General features: G+C 51.4%; 1 protein-coding gene across 2 annotated transcripts in view; it reads right to left on the bottom strand.

Moving 5' to 3' along the window:
- The window catches only part of CDK18 (cyclin dependent kinase 18), a 42,333-nt gene extending 33,529 nt beyond the window's left edge, over positions 1–8,804 (bottom strand). The window contains exon 1 of one of the 2 annotated variants that reach the window (XM_029069254.2): positions 8,577–8,804. The gene's annotated coding sequence lies outside the window, so the exon portion shown is untranslated. Of the gene's footprint in view, positions 1–4,426; positions 4,521–8,576 lie in introns of those variants that run through there. The other variant, XM_029069253.2, reaches the window with a different exon arrangement.
- Between the last annotated feature and the right edge of the window lie 6,033 nt (positions 8,805–14,837).

Raw genomic sequence — 14,837 nt, 5'->3', positions numbered from 1 at the left:
ATCAGGTTGAACAAAGTATGAACAAGGGACTCAGAGTCTATATGGGCAGGAGAACAGCTATTGAATCCCCATTTTACAGTCACAGAAAAGTCAAGTGATTTGCCCAAGGTCACACAGCAGGCAATTGCCAGAGAGGGGATCAGAACCCAGGCCCTCTGACTCCTAGGCCTGTGTTCTTTCCATTAGGCCTCTGCAGATTCCCTCACTGGTCACGGAGGAGAAAGTGCCCATGCAGCACCTTGTGCTGGGAGGGCAAAGTGTGTAGGTGGGGTTCACGGCAGGACACAGTCCCAGTAGGAACATAAGGTACCAGGACGTGCCCCCCACCCCCATCTTTGGAAACAAAGGGGTTAAGATAATCAGAGAGGACTGGAAGAGGGCCAAGCACTCCCTAATAGACCAGTAGAGCAAAACAGTTACCGTAATTAATTAAATATGGGGGGAGCGGGAGGAGGGGACATATAGGTCTTCTGCTCCAGGGGCAAAGCCAGCCAATAGGCCCTGGGGGGTAAGGGCACGGAGAACCCCGGAGTCTATATCCTCTCTCCCCACTCTCTCTGTTCCACTTTCAGGTCAGAAGCTAGAGGCCAACACCAACATGTGGCATCCACAGATATGGTTTGGGGATTTGGATTCCCTAGTCCTCTAGATCTCCACTGACTTCCTCCCCACTTCCTGCGCTCAGAGGGAAGAAACCTCCTCCTCTGACTTCTCACCCCATCCCCAGGTTGGAAATCCCACAACAACACAGCAGAGCCCAGATCTCCAGGTTGTCCACTCCACCACCAAGGGGCAGGTCCTGCCCTTTCCAGGGCACTGGAAGGTCAGAGAAAAGCCACATCCGGCTGCTGCCGAGGTCTGGTCAGGGTGAGATTCAAAGTTCAAAAGTGGAAATCCTGGCGAGACCCTCTCTGCTCTGTGGGGTGCAGCTGGTGAGGCCCCAGGCAGGAATGTGATGGGGCGGGCCGAGCAAACCCTGGGCTGACAGGAAGGGCAGAGGGCGAAACTGAGGAAGGCGAGACCTAAACCCCAGTGGGGCGGTGAGGAGCTGCTCTGGACCAGGATCCATCAGTCAATCAATTGTATTTATTGAGCACTTACTGTGAGCAGAGCACTGTACTAAGCCCTTGGGAGAGTACAATTTAACAATATAACAGAGTTGGTAGACACTCTCCCAGGTTCAAGCAGAAGCCCAGGGGACTCCTACCCCACACACGATTCCATTCCTCCAACGGCCGGGAAACCCCCGCTTCCCTGCAGGAGGGCGGGAGCCAACACCCTAGCCAGTATGGGAGTCCCAGGAGCTGAAAGGGAAACACAACCTTAAAAGGCTGCTCAGATCCCTGTCCAGACCTGGAAGCCAGTCACCCAGGCACAAACTGGCTGAGTCTGAACAGAGGAAAGGGACAACAGGCGGGATGAGGAGGGAGGGGGGAGCGGGAGGCGGGCTGCTGGCTCAATGCCTGGCCTGCTTATTAGCCACAGCTGCAAAATAAGTGCATGGTCTGCTGGGGTTGGGGCAACCTTGCAGAGCCTGCAGCATGCGGGGATCTCCAAGTATGTACACATGCGTGAGCCAGATTAACCTTTGCAGGAAAGGGGAGTTGGGGATGCAGGGGAGGCTAGGTGGATTGGGACCAAGCCAGAAAGTCACATCTTGCAGCCTGGGAGGTCTCCCCCTCTGGCCCTTTCTCCTGGCCTCCAGCCAGCACTTTCAAGGGTTCCAGCCACATCTCTGTCTTCTCATACAGGCCCAGCCATCCTTAGTCTCCCCCCACCCCACCCCACCCCGACAGGAGGTCAGCTGCCCTCCTGGAATGTGGGTGTGAGCGTGTGCACATGCGTGCAACCCTTCAGAGGCCTCACATACAGCTGACGGGACAAGGAGAGGCAACAGTAGCATTAGAAGTCGCTGGCCACTGGCCCCGGTGGAGAGGGGGACAGAGAAGTGGGGCAAGAGTGGGGAGGGCAGGGACATGGGATTGGGGTAATGACAGACCTTCCTGGAGGTTTGGGACAGTTTTTCTTTTTTTTTTATGGTATTTGTTAAGCACTTACTATGTGCCAGGCACTGAGTAGGTACAAGTTACTCAGGTTGAACCCAGTCCATGTCCCACATGGGGCTCACGGTCTTAATCCTCATTTTACAGCTGAGATAATTGAGGCTCAGGGAAGTTAAGTGGGTTGCCCGAGGTTACGCAGCAGACAAATGGCAGAGCCGGGATTAGAACCCAGATCCTTCTGACTTTCCGGGCTATGCTCTATCCATTAGGCCACACTTGCTCCTCAGTTAAATCGGTACTGGTACTGAGGGATTTACCTTTGGTAATGACCCCTTCTTGAACCCCAGCACCCCTACATTCCAAAAAACCACCATATCATATATTTTTTTGAGGAAAGAGGGTTGGCAAAGGATAAGCCAAGGCTCAAGCTGGTAGGAGGACATATCAAAGCAGCTACAGCTGGGCTCCAGAGTGCAGTACTCAGGTCAGGAGTTCTAATCCTAACTTCACCACTTGTAACCTCGGGCAAGTCACTTAACTTCTCTGTGCCTCGGTTCCCTCATCTGTAAAATGGGTATTAAGACTGTGAGCCCCACATGGGACAACCTGATTACCTTGTATCTACCAAAGTGCTTAAAACAGTGCTTGGCCCAGAGTAAGCACTTACCAAATACTATAATTATATATTATTATTCTCTGGGATCCCTCTTCTTCCGCCCTCAAGAATCCCTGAAAGTTGATGGAGCGGGGAGAAGGGGGGTGTTGCAAAGAAGTCAGAGAGAAGCAGACAGAGCCAAGAAACCTACTGGTGCTCCCCAGACACAACCAGTCCTCTGCTTGCTCCAGACACTCCCGTTTCCCCCTCCCCGGGCCGGGGGTCTCTCCAGAGCCACTCTCTGGCTTGGAGAGGTGGATTTCTGATCCTCAAACACCCCTGAGCCCCCACCCCTACTCTGCTTCTCCAAACTGCAGTAACAAGGCAGCCCCTCTTTAGCAGAGGAAGGCCACCCGGCAAATTTGTTCATTCGATCGTATTTACTGAGCGCTTACTGTGTGCAGAGCACTGTACTAAGCGCTTGGAAAGAACAATACAGCAATAGAGACAATCCCTGTGCACAACGAGCTTATAACCTAGAGGAATAATAATAATAATGGTAATCGTTAAGCGCTACGTGCCGAGGACTGCTCTAAGCGCTGGGGTAGATACGAGCTAATCAGATTGTCCCCCGTGGGGCTCCCAGTCTTAATCCCCGTTTTACAGAGGAGGGAACTGAGGCACAGAGAAGTGAAGTGACTTGCCTAAGGTCACACAGCAGCAGACAAGTGGCGGGGTGGGATCAGAACCCAGGACCTCTGACTCCCAAGCCCCAAATGCCACTGCGTTAACCCTAAGTTGGCCGGCGAGCGGATAGCCCGAAGGTAGAGCTCCCGATCGATCTCCCCGCCCTCCCCCAAAACAGCTGGGGGTGGTGGGAAAGGCCGCCGCCTCCGGGGGGTAGGCCGGGATACGAAGCTTCCCGGGAGCTGGGGGGGCCTGAAGCCCGGCCGGGCAGCGAGACACCCCCATCCTCCCTTCCTTCCTCCGCAGCCTCTTCCCTGGAGGATCCCCGGGCCGGGGGCGGCGTCGGTCGGACTCCTGGGTCCTCCCCGGGGAACAACTGGTCCCCGGCTCGTCCCGGGGGAAGAGGAGGGCCCGGCCCGGGCCGGAGAGGAGAAGCTTACGTTGGGGCGAGGGAGGGAGGATCCAGCTGATCCCGGATACCTAGAGTCCTACGACGGGGTGGGGGGGTGAAGCGGGTCGCAGCTCCCTCCCGCCCCAGTTTGGGGCGCTTCGCCCCTCGGCGCGGACACCCAGGCGGCAGAAAGCAGAGGGCGTCCAGTAAGGGCCGCTCCGCTCCACCTTTGCTCCGTTTACAGGGAACCGGCCTGTCCTCCACACTCCCCTCCCCCTTCCTGTCCCCCGGCCTGGCCCTTCTCTTGGCCCTCCTCCTGTCCCCCCGGCCTGGCCCTTCTCTTGTCTCCCGTCTTGGCCCCCCTCCTGTCCTCTGCCCTTCCCTCCTCCTGTCCCCCCCGTCCTGTCGCCCCTGTCCTGTCCCCTCCTCCTGTCCCCCGTCCTGTCCCCCCGTCCCGTCCCCCCCGTCCTGTCCCTCCTTTTGTCCCCCCCGCCCGTCCCTTCTCCTGTCGCCCCGTCCTGTCCCCCCTCCTGTCCCTCCTTTTGTCCCCCAGTCCTGTCCCTCCTCCTGTCCCTCCTTTTGTCCCCCAGTCCTGTCCCTCCTCTGTCCCCCCCCCCGCCCTGTTGCCCCTGCCCTGTCCCCCCGTCCCGTCCCCCGTCCCTGCCCCCCTCCCCGCCCCCTGTCCTGTCCTGTCCTGTCCTGTCCTGCCCCGTCCTTCCTCCCGAGCGGGACGGAAGGCGCTGGACTCACCGGTCCGGGGCCCCCACGGCCGGTCGGGCTGCGGGCTCCGGTCCCCGGTGTCGGGGCTGCGGGCTCCGGTCCCCGGTGTCCGGGCCGGGCCTGGTGGGGCGGGGGCTCGGGCTCCCGGGGCCCGGCTGCTCCCCTGCCCCCGGCCCCCAAAGGTAAACGGCTCCCGGGGACCTGCCACCTCAGCTCCGCCAGCCCGGGCCGGACCGGGACCGGGACCGGGCCCGGGAGCGGGAGCAGGAGGAGGAGGAGCCCGGCCAACCGGCCGGACCTATCCCGGGCCCGTCTCCGCCCCTTGGGGACCCAGCTTCCCGCCCCCTCCCCGTCCGGTCCGGCTCCCCACCCCCACCCCAAGGCAGGCCTCATCCTAATAGAGAAGCGGCGGGGCTCAAAGGCAAGAGCCCGGGCTTGGGAGTCAGAGGTCATGGCTTCTAATTCCTCCTCCGCCACTCATCAGCTGTGTGACCTTGGGCAAGTCGCTTCACTTCTCCGTTACCACCCCCCGCCCGTAAAATGGGGACTGAGACTGTGAACCCCACGTGGGACAATCTCATTACCTTCTATCTCCCCTAGCGCTAAGAACAGTGCTCGGCACATAATAAGCTCTTAGCAAATACCAACATTTTCTTGATTCTATTTATCTTGTTTTCGTTTCGTTCTGTTTTGCTCTGCCGTCTGTCTCCCCCCATTAGACTGTGAGCCCGTCATTGGGCAGGGATGGTCTCTATCTGTTGCCCGATTGTCCATTCCAAGCGCTTAGTAATAATAATAATAATGTTGGCATTTGTTAAGCGCTTACTATGTGCCAAGCACTGTTCTAAGCGCTGGGGTAGACATAGAGGAATCAGGTTGTCCCACGTGGGGCTCACAGTCTTAATCCCCATTTTACAGATGAGGGAACTGAGGCACAGAGAAGTTAAGTGACTCGCCCACAGTCACACAGAAGACAAGTGGCAGAGCTGGGATTCGAACTCATGAGCCCTGACTCCAAAGCCCGTGCTCTTTCCACTGAGCCACGCTGCTCTGCACATAGAAAGCGCTCAATAAATACGATTGAATGAATGAATGTTTCTTGCATCGACCGGGGGAGTGGGGGGCGGCTAGTACAGAGCTGGGATAAACCAGCAGCTCCTATCCCCAAACTGCCTCTCCCACCCCTCGCCCAGAGATAACCCCTGCCCCTCTCCGCCCTCCCCCAACCCCCTCCACCTCACGGAGTCAGGGTCTTCCCACCCCCCACCCCACCAAGGGGGGCTTCGGGCTACACCTACGACAGCCCCTGGCTCCTCTCCCCGCCTCCGGAACCGCACTGGATTATCTCTCTCTGGAGATTGCCCGCCTTCGTTGCTGAACTCTAATTTCCCCCCCCCCCACCTTTCAAAGCCCTCCTGAGTGCTCACCTCCTCCAGGAGGCCTTCCCAGACCGAGCCCTCCCTTTCCCTCTCTTCCTCCTCCCCTCCCCCTTCTCCCTCCCTCTCCTCTTCCCCTTCCCCTCCCCACAGCACGTGTGCATATTCGTATATATTATTTATTACTCTATTTTATTAATGATGTGTATATTAATAATAATAATGTTGGCATTTAAGCGCTTATTATGTGCAAAGCACTGTTCTAAGCGCTGGGGGGATACAAGGTGATCAGGTTGTCCCACATGGGGCTCGCAGTCTTAATCCCCATTTTGCAGATGAGGTAACTGAGGCTCAGAGAAGTTAAGTGACTTGCCCAAAGTCGCATAGTTGACAAGTGGCGGAGCCTGGATTTGAACCCATGATCTCTGACTCCCTAGCCTGTGCTCTTTCCACTGAGCCACGCTGTATCTAATAACAGCAACAATAACAATGTTGGTATTTGTTAAACACCTACTATCTGCCAAGCACTATTCTAAGCACTGGGGTAGATACAGGGTAATCACGTTGTCCCATGTGGGGCTCACACTTCTAATCCCCATTTTACAGATGAGGTAACTGAGGCACCGAGAAGCTAAGCGACTTGCCCAGAGTCACACAGCTGACAGGTGGTGGAGCCGGGATTAGAACCCATGACCTCTGACTCCTAAGCCCGTGCTCTTTCCACCGAGCCACGCTGCTTCTCTTTAATAATAATAATAATGTTGGTATTTGTTAAGTGCTTACTATGTGCCGAGCACCGTTCTAAGCGTGGGGTAGACACAGGGGAATCAGGTTGTCCCACGTGGGGCTCATAGTCTTAATCCCCATTTTACAGATGAGGTAACTGAGGCACCGAGAAGTTAAGTGACTTGCCCAAAGTCACACAGCTGATAACTGGTTCTCTTTATAATTCTACCTATTTATATTGATACTATTGATGCCTGTCTACTTGTTTTGCTGTCTGTTGCCCCCTTTGTAGACTGCGAGCTCATTGTTGGGCAGGGATTGTCTCTATTTGTTGCCGAATTGTATTCTCCAACTGCTCAGTACAGGGCTCTGCACACAGTAAGTGCTCAGTAAATATGACTGACTGAATGAATGTTCTGCACACAGTAAGCACTCAGTAAATATGACTGAATGAATGAATGCTCCACATGCAGTAAGCGCTCAATAAATACTATTTTGAATGAATGAATGCTCTGCACACAGTAAGCACTCAATAAATACGATTTTGAATAAATGAATGCTCCTAGAGGGTCCAGTATATGTCATGGTCATTAGCTGGAGGGCTCTGCCTGTTTACTTGTTTGGTTGTCTCCCTCCCAGACTATGAGCCCATTGTGGACAGGGATTGTCTCTCTTTACTGCTGAATTGTACTTTCCAAGCGCTTAGTTCAGTGCTCTGCACACAGTAAGAGCTCAATAAATACGAATGAATGAATGAATGAATGAATGAATGAATGAATGCCCTGGATTACCTTCCCCAGGGCCAGAAGGATGACACGATTTTCCTCTTGGAATAACTTGCTTGGGGACTCACGTGTTGTGGAGGCTGAGAGCAAGGGGGAAGGGAGGAAGCAGAGCCACACAGCTAGCTGGGGAAAGAAGCAGGGAGGACTAGTGGTTAGAACACGGACCCCGGGTGTCAGAAGGACCCGGGTTCTAATCCCTGTTCCACCACTTGTCTGTTGGGAGACCTTGGGTAAGTCACTTAGCTTCCTGGACCTCAGTTCCCTCATCTGCCAAAGGGGGATTAAGAGTGGGAGCCCCATGTGGGACATGGACCGGGTCCAACCTGATGATCTTGTATCTACCCCAGTGCTCAGAATAGTGTCAGGCACATAGTAAACACTTTGCTAATACCATAAAAAAGGAAGCACTGCCAGACAGTGGGATACTTAAGAAAGAGGGGCTTTTCTGCCCTGATCCATCCTTGCCCCCACCCAACCTCAATAATAATGTTGGTATTTGTTAAGCGCTTACAATGTGCAGAGCACTGTTCTAAGCGCTGGGGGAGATACAGGGTAATCAGGTTGTCCCACTTGGGGCTCACAGTCCTAGTCCCCATTTTACAGATGAGGGAACTGAGGCACAGAGAAGTGAAGTGACTTGCCCACAGTCACACAGCTGACAAGTGGCAGAGCTGAGATTCAAACACACGAACTCTGACTCCCAAATCCAGGCTCTTTCCACTGAGCCACGCTGCTTCTTGTGTCCACCCCACATCCTAGCTCTTCCTTATAATAATGATAATGATGATGATGGTATTTGTTAAGCACTTACTATGTGCAAGGCACTGTACTAAACACTGCAGTGGATACAAGCAAATTGGGTTGGACACAGTCCCTGTCCCACGTGGGGCTCACAGTCTCAATCCCCATTTTACAAGATGAGGGAACTGAGGCTGGGAGAAGTGAAGTCATTTGCCTAAGGTCACACAGCAGACAAGTGGCTATCCCTTTTCAGCCTACTCCCACCACCGACTCCTCTCCCTTTTTCTGCTTCAGGATAATCTCCCTGCGCCAGTCTATCAGACAATCAAAAATATTTATTGAACACACACGGTATGGAGAGCACTATAATAAGCACTCAGAAGAGTTCAAGGGAGGTAAACGACACAATCCCTGACCTCAGGGATCTAACAGGGAAAACAAGCAGGCACAGATGCTTCCCAGTGTATAAGGCAAACAGATAAAACTGAATTATTACAAGAGAAGGGAAAGATGGGTAACTGAGTAGAGAGGGGTAGATAGATATTTTCCTACCTTTTACCAGAGGCTGAAGAAGCACGGGGGGTGGCTGTTGGAGTGACACGACCTGGAAAGGAGGAAGCTAATCTGGGAATCCTTCCTGGAGGTGGTTGAATTTCCAGAGGGGAATCCCCAGTGTACATGTACACATTCGCAATCTTTTCCTCTCCCTCAGCCCCGCAAGGACCGATCGCAATGCCTTAGTGGGAATATGTTGGCTTCCTCTCTGGTAGTGGATCCCGGAACATGTGAGGCTGAAGTCCAGCTGAGGGATTAAAATAACTTCGAGCTAACCCTTACCCAAGCCCTAGAGCATCACAACACATCTCCCTCAACAGACACTGGCAGTCTGGGAGGGGGGAGGGGATGAGAGCTAAGGGTGTTCAAAAAGAGACAGGTGCTACCAGTTTTTGACTGGCTCTCTGGATTGCGCAGATTTTTCAGTATATTTAGAAAATATATGCAGCTCCTCTTTCCGGCAGCCACTCTGTAAACATGAAAGTGCCGGGGTGGGAAAGCTGGCCCAGAGATCTCAGCCAGGGAAGATCCTAGCCGTTTCTCCTCCAGCCCTGTCTCAATCAAGCAATAGTATTTACTGACTGTCTATTATACACAGAGAGAAGCAGCCTGGCTCGGTGGAAAGAGCACGGGTTTAGGAGTCAGAGATTCTAATCCCGGCTCCACCACCAGCCAGCTGTGTGACTTTGGGCAAGTCACTTCACTTCTCGGTGCCTCAGTTAGTTCATCTGTAAAATGGGGATTAAGACTGTGAGCCTCACGTGGGACAACCTGATTACCTGTATCTACCCCCAGCACTTGAAACAATGCTCGGCACATAGTAAGCGTTTAACAAATACCAATATTATTATTATACACAGGGCACTGTAAGTGCTTGGGAGAGCACAACAGAGACAGGCACAGTCCCTGTCCTCAAGGAGTCCACAATATAAACGGGGAAGACTGACAGAATAATTTTCTGGTGGGGGAAGGTGTGTTTGTTAAGAGTAATGATAATAATAATAATTGTGGTATTTGTTAAGATAGAATATACAAATTAATCTGGGAGGTTGTGAATGCTAAAGTGCTGAAGTGGTGCAGCTAAAATAATAGAAGTGCTAAAATAATAGTAGGATAGAAGTGACCCTGGGAGAAGAAAAATTAATTGGGGAAGGCTTCCTGGAGGAGATGGGATTTCAGAAAACCCAGAGGGGCTTTGAATATGGGCAGAGCTGAGATCTGGCCACTTGAATTTGAAGGGGGAGGGAGCTCCAGGTCGGAGGAAGAGTGTGAACTAGGGGTGGGAGGAGCAAGATTCAAGAACAAGGTACAGTGAGACCGGGGGCTTGGGAGAAAGGGAGAATGTGAGCTGGGGTGTAATAAGGGAAGGGAGTGTATAGGGAAGGGGAAGAGAGCTAATGGGGTGGCTTAAAGCCAATGGTCTGATGTTTCTGTCTAATGTGGGGAAAACTGGGTGACCATGGCAGATTTTTGAGGAGTGGAGAAATGGGGGCAGAACAAGATTTGGTTGGAGAGGAAGGGATGGATCCAGAAAATGATGCAGAGGGAAAAAAGTGAGAGGATTTAGTGGCATTACTGAATGTGTTATTTGAAAGAAAGTGAGAAATCAAGGATAATACCAAGGTTGCAAGCTTCGGCTTTAGGGAGGACGTTGGGGTCACCAACAGTAATGACTGCATTGGACGGAAGAGAGGATTCGCTAAGCAAGATGAGTTCAGTTTTAGACATATTGAGCTTGAGGCAAGAGGACCCGTGAGATGGCAGAGGGGGAGAGAAGGCAGCGTTGATATGGATCAGAACTAGATCTGGAAATTATTCACATAGAGTAGGAAGCTGAAGCTATGGATAAACTCCCCCGAGGGAGTGAATATAAAGAGAGAAGAGTAGGACAGAGCTCAGAGGTTTCAACCATACCCACAATAAGGAGGTGAGGGACAAAAGAGGAGCTAGTGGAAAGATAGACAGAGATAGCAGGAGAGAACTGGTCTCCTTGGTTAGTAAAACGGAGATTAGTGTTTCCAGGAGAGGGGGTGGTCTGTGGTGTTGAAGGCAGCGGAGAAGTCGTAGAGGATTAGGATAGAGGAATCATTAGATCTCCTCTGTGAATATACATTACATAATTAATATGCTTGAGTTGGAAGAGGGTTGGGGGGAGGAGGGAATGAGGAGCTGTAGCGTGGCCTTGTAAAAAGAACCCAAGACTGGGAGTCAGGAGACCAGAGTTCTAATCCCTGCCCTGCCACTTTTCTCCTGAGGCATCTTGGAGAAGTCACTTCACTCCTCAGTTCCTCAGTTTTCTTCATCTGTAAAATGGGAATTAAATGCTTGTTCTCCCTCACTGCGGGACAGAGACTGTGTCTGGTCTGATTGCATTCGAACTACCACAGTGCTTGACACATAGTAAGTGCTTAACAAACTACTAGTATTTATCAATATTATCGTTGTTGTTGTTGTTATCAATAGAGACTCCAGGACTAAAAATCTGAGGGTTAAGGGACAGATGGAATAGGGAGGACGAGTTCTCCCAAAGAAAGGGGCAGAAAGGAAGCCAACAGACTCTACCTAGTGGAACAAAGCACTAGGCATTTCTGAGCCCAGAGAAATATTTGTTGTATTCATTCATTCCATCATATTTACTGAGTGTTTACTGTGTACAGAGCATTGTAATAAACTTTTGAAAAATTCAATTCAGCAGTAAAGTGAGGCAATCCCTGGTATCTCTGCCTTCCGCCCATGCCCCCATCTTTACTCTACTCCTCCACTTCCATCCCTGCTACTTGGACTCTCCTCCCCATTCTTAGAACCCATCCACACCTGGAGCATTTGAAATTGCTTCTGATTGAGAGCTGGAGAGTGTAGAACCAATCCTTGAAAACATTATACATTTTCATCCAATGTTCTGATCTACCTCAGCCATACCCTACATTTAGCTGAGCCCTGGCAGAACTGAGCAGTGAGGCCACCTTCCTTAAGGTCATCGGTGACTTTCTTTTTGCCCAAGCCAATGCGTTCTTCTCCATCCTAATCCTCCTTGACCTCTCAGCTACCTTCAACCCTGTGGATTACCTCCTTCTCATGGAAACATTATCTGGCCTTGGCTTCACTGACACTGTCCTTTCCTGGTCCCCTCGTATCTCTCTGACTGCTCCTTCTCAGACTTTTATGGGGGCTCCTCTTCTACCTCTTACCCTCTAACTTTGGGAGTTCCCCAAGGCTCAGTTCTGATCCCCTTCTATTCTCCACCAACACCCATTCCCTTTGAGAACTCATTCGCTCTCACAGCTTCAACTACTATCTCTGTGGGATTGATTCCCAAATCTATCCCTTCAGCCCCGACCTCTCTCCTCTTTCTCCTTCTCTGTAGACTCACATATCCACTCAAGACATCTCTACTCAGCTGTTCTGACCCCTCAAATGGAACTCTTCATCTTCCCACCCAAACCCTGCCCTCCCCATGTTTTTCCCACCACTGTAAACAACATCATTATCTGATCTCACAAGCCTGTAACCTGGACATTATCCTCAGCTCATCTCTCCCATTCAACCCACTACTGAATCCGTCACCAAATCCTGTCAGTTCTACCTTCACGACATTGTTAAAATCTGTCCTTTTCTCTCCATCCAAACTGCTCGCTGATCTAAGCACATATCATATCCTGCTATGACTACTGCATCTGCCTTCTCACTGACCTCCCTGCCTCCTGTCTTTCCCCACTCCAGTCCATATTTCACTCTACTGCCCGGATCCTTTTTCTAAAACCATGTCTCAGTCTATGTTTCCCCACTCCTCAAGCCCTCCTAAACAGAAATTCCTCACCAACAGCTTGTAAAGCACTCAATCAGTTTGTCCACCCCCATCTTCACCGATTTCCTACCACAACCCAGTCCACACACTTGGCTTCTACTGAGGGCTCACCTTCTCCAGGAGGCCTTCCCAGACTGAGCCCCCCCTTTTCCTCTGCTCCCCCTTCCCCTCCTCTCAGTATTGTGCTCATTTGTATATATTATTTATTACCCTATTTATTTTATTAGTGAGGTGTATATCTCCTTGATCTATTTATCTTAGTGATGTTGTTTTGTTTTGTTCTGTTTTGCTTTGCTCTCTGTCTCCCCCATTTAGACTGTGAGCCCATCATTTTGCAGAGATTGTCTCTATCTGTTGCCAAATTGTACATTCCAAGTGTTTAGTACAGTGCTCTGCTCATAGTAAGCGCTCAATAAATACTCCTGAATGAATGAATGGAATAACACCAACCTACTCACTGTATCTTGATCTCATCTGTGTCGCTGCTGACACCTTGCCCCCATCTTCCCTCTGGCCTGGATCTCTCTCCCCCTTCATATATATAACAAGCCACCACTCCCCCCACCTTCCAGGCTTAATTAAAATCACATCTCCTCCAAGAGGAGGAGATTCACCGAATAGACCCTCTTTTAATGAAGGTGGGAAGAGTGGTGATCTGGTGAATAGGGTGGGGGACAGAGTTTCAGAACAGAGGGAGGTCATGGGAAATGCACCAGCGGTGAGATAGATGAGATCGGGGCCCAGTGAACAAGCTGGCACTAGAGGAGCAAAGTGTGTAGTCTAAACCCTACAAATAAACCTTCATTTCCCCTACTCCCCCTCCTTCTGCATCACCTATGTACTTTAACCACTTGATATTCACCTCTCCTTCAACCCCGCAGCCCTTATGTGCATATCCGTAACAAAGTTCAGTGTCTGTCTCCCCATCTAGACTGTAAGCTCCTTGTGGGCTGGGCATATGTCTACCAACTGTGTTGCATTGTTTCAATCAATCAATCATATTTGTTGAGCACTTACTGTGTGCAGAGCACTGTACTAAGTGCTTGAAGAGAACAATATAATAGTATAAGAGAGTTGGTAGACAAATTCCCTGCCCACAAGGAGCTTACAGTCTAAAGGGGGAGACAGACATTAGTATAAATAAATAAATCACGGATATGTACATAAGTGCTGTGGGCTGAGGGAGGGGTAAATAAAGGGAGCAAATCAGGGCAATGCAGAAGGGAATGGGAGAAGAGGAATGGAGGACTTAGTTAGGGAAGGCCTCTGGGAGGAGATGTGCCTTCAGTAAAATGTGCCTTCAGTTGTACTCCCCGAAGCCCTTAGTAGAGTGTTTTGCACACAGTAAGCACTCAATAAATAGTACTGATTGATTGATTGAGGGTTGGGGGCGGTGGGGAAGGGAGACAAGTAGAAAAGTCTCCTTCGATCTGGGAAGTAGAGCCCAAGTCGAAGCTGGCGTCTGTAGCCTGGATTCTCGGTGGGGCTCCTATTCCCCGGTACCCCCGCCCCTGCCGCAGAGTGGACATTCTCAGAACTTGAGCTCTGGGCCCCAGGGGAGGCAGCGGGAGAAACAATAACAAGTACCCAGATGGCACGAGAGCCACCACTATCCTATTAGGCCACCTCCACTTTCCAGCCAGAGCCGAGGGAATGGCAGCCTTCTCCAGGATAGGATCTGAGTGCAAGAGGTCACAGGCTAAAAGTTTTGGGTCAAATGTCTGGGGACTCCGGTTCTGAAATGTGCTTTCCACCCAGAGTCCAGGAGCCGTTGGGGAAAGGAGGTTCGGTAGAGCCGGTCCAGGTGGCCTGAAGGCCGGAGGTTTGGGAGAACTGCAGGTGGGAACAGGGCAGCTGCTGGGGCCAGAGGAACCAAGTGGAAGAGTAAGAGGAAAGCGAATGGTAAAACTTGGAGGGGGTGAAAGTGGGTATGTAATTGTGTGGTTCTGGTGTGTGGGTATTTCATTCATTCAATCGTATTTATTGAGTGCTTCCTGTGTGTACTGTACTAAGAGCTCGGGAGAGTACGTTACAACAATAAACAATCACATTCCCTACCCGCAAAGAGCTGACAGTTTAGAAGAGGGGAGACAGACATCAATACGAGTAAATAAACTAAAATTTCAGATATCTACATAAGTGCTGTGGGGCTGGGAGGGGGCAAGAGCAAAGAGAGCAAATCAGAGTGATGAAGAAGGGAGTGAAAAGCGGGGCTTAATTTGGGAAATCCTCTTGGAGGAGACGTGCCTTCAATAAGCTTTTGAAGTGGGGGAGAGCAATTTTCTTTCAGAAAATTGAGGAGGGAGGGCATTCCAGGCCAGAGGCAGGATGTGGGCGAGGGGTCGGCATGATATAGGCTAGATCGAGGCACAGTGAGGTTAGAATCAGAGGAGCGAAGTGTGTGGGCTGGGTTGTAGAAGGAAAGAAATGAGGTGAGGTAGGAGGGGCAAGGT

Source organism: Ornithorhynchus anatinus, chromosome 7 (genome assembly GCF_004115215.2).
Source record: "Ornithorhynchus anatinus isolate Pmale09 chromosome 7, mOrnAna1.pri.v4, whole genome shotgun sequence".
NCBI lineage: Eukaryota > Metazoa > Chordata > Mammalia > Monotremata > Ornithorhynchidae > Ornithorhynchus > Ornithorhynchus anatinus.
Note: the sequence above shows the minus strand (reverse complement) of the source record. Positions and strands in the feature narration are given on the sequence as shown.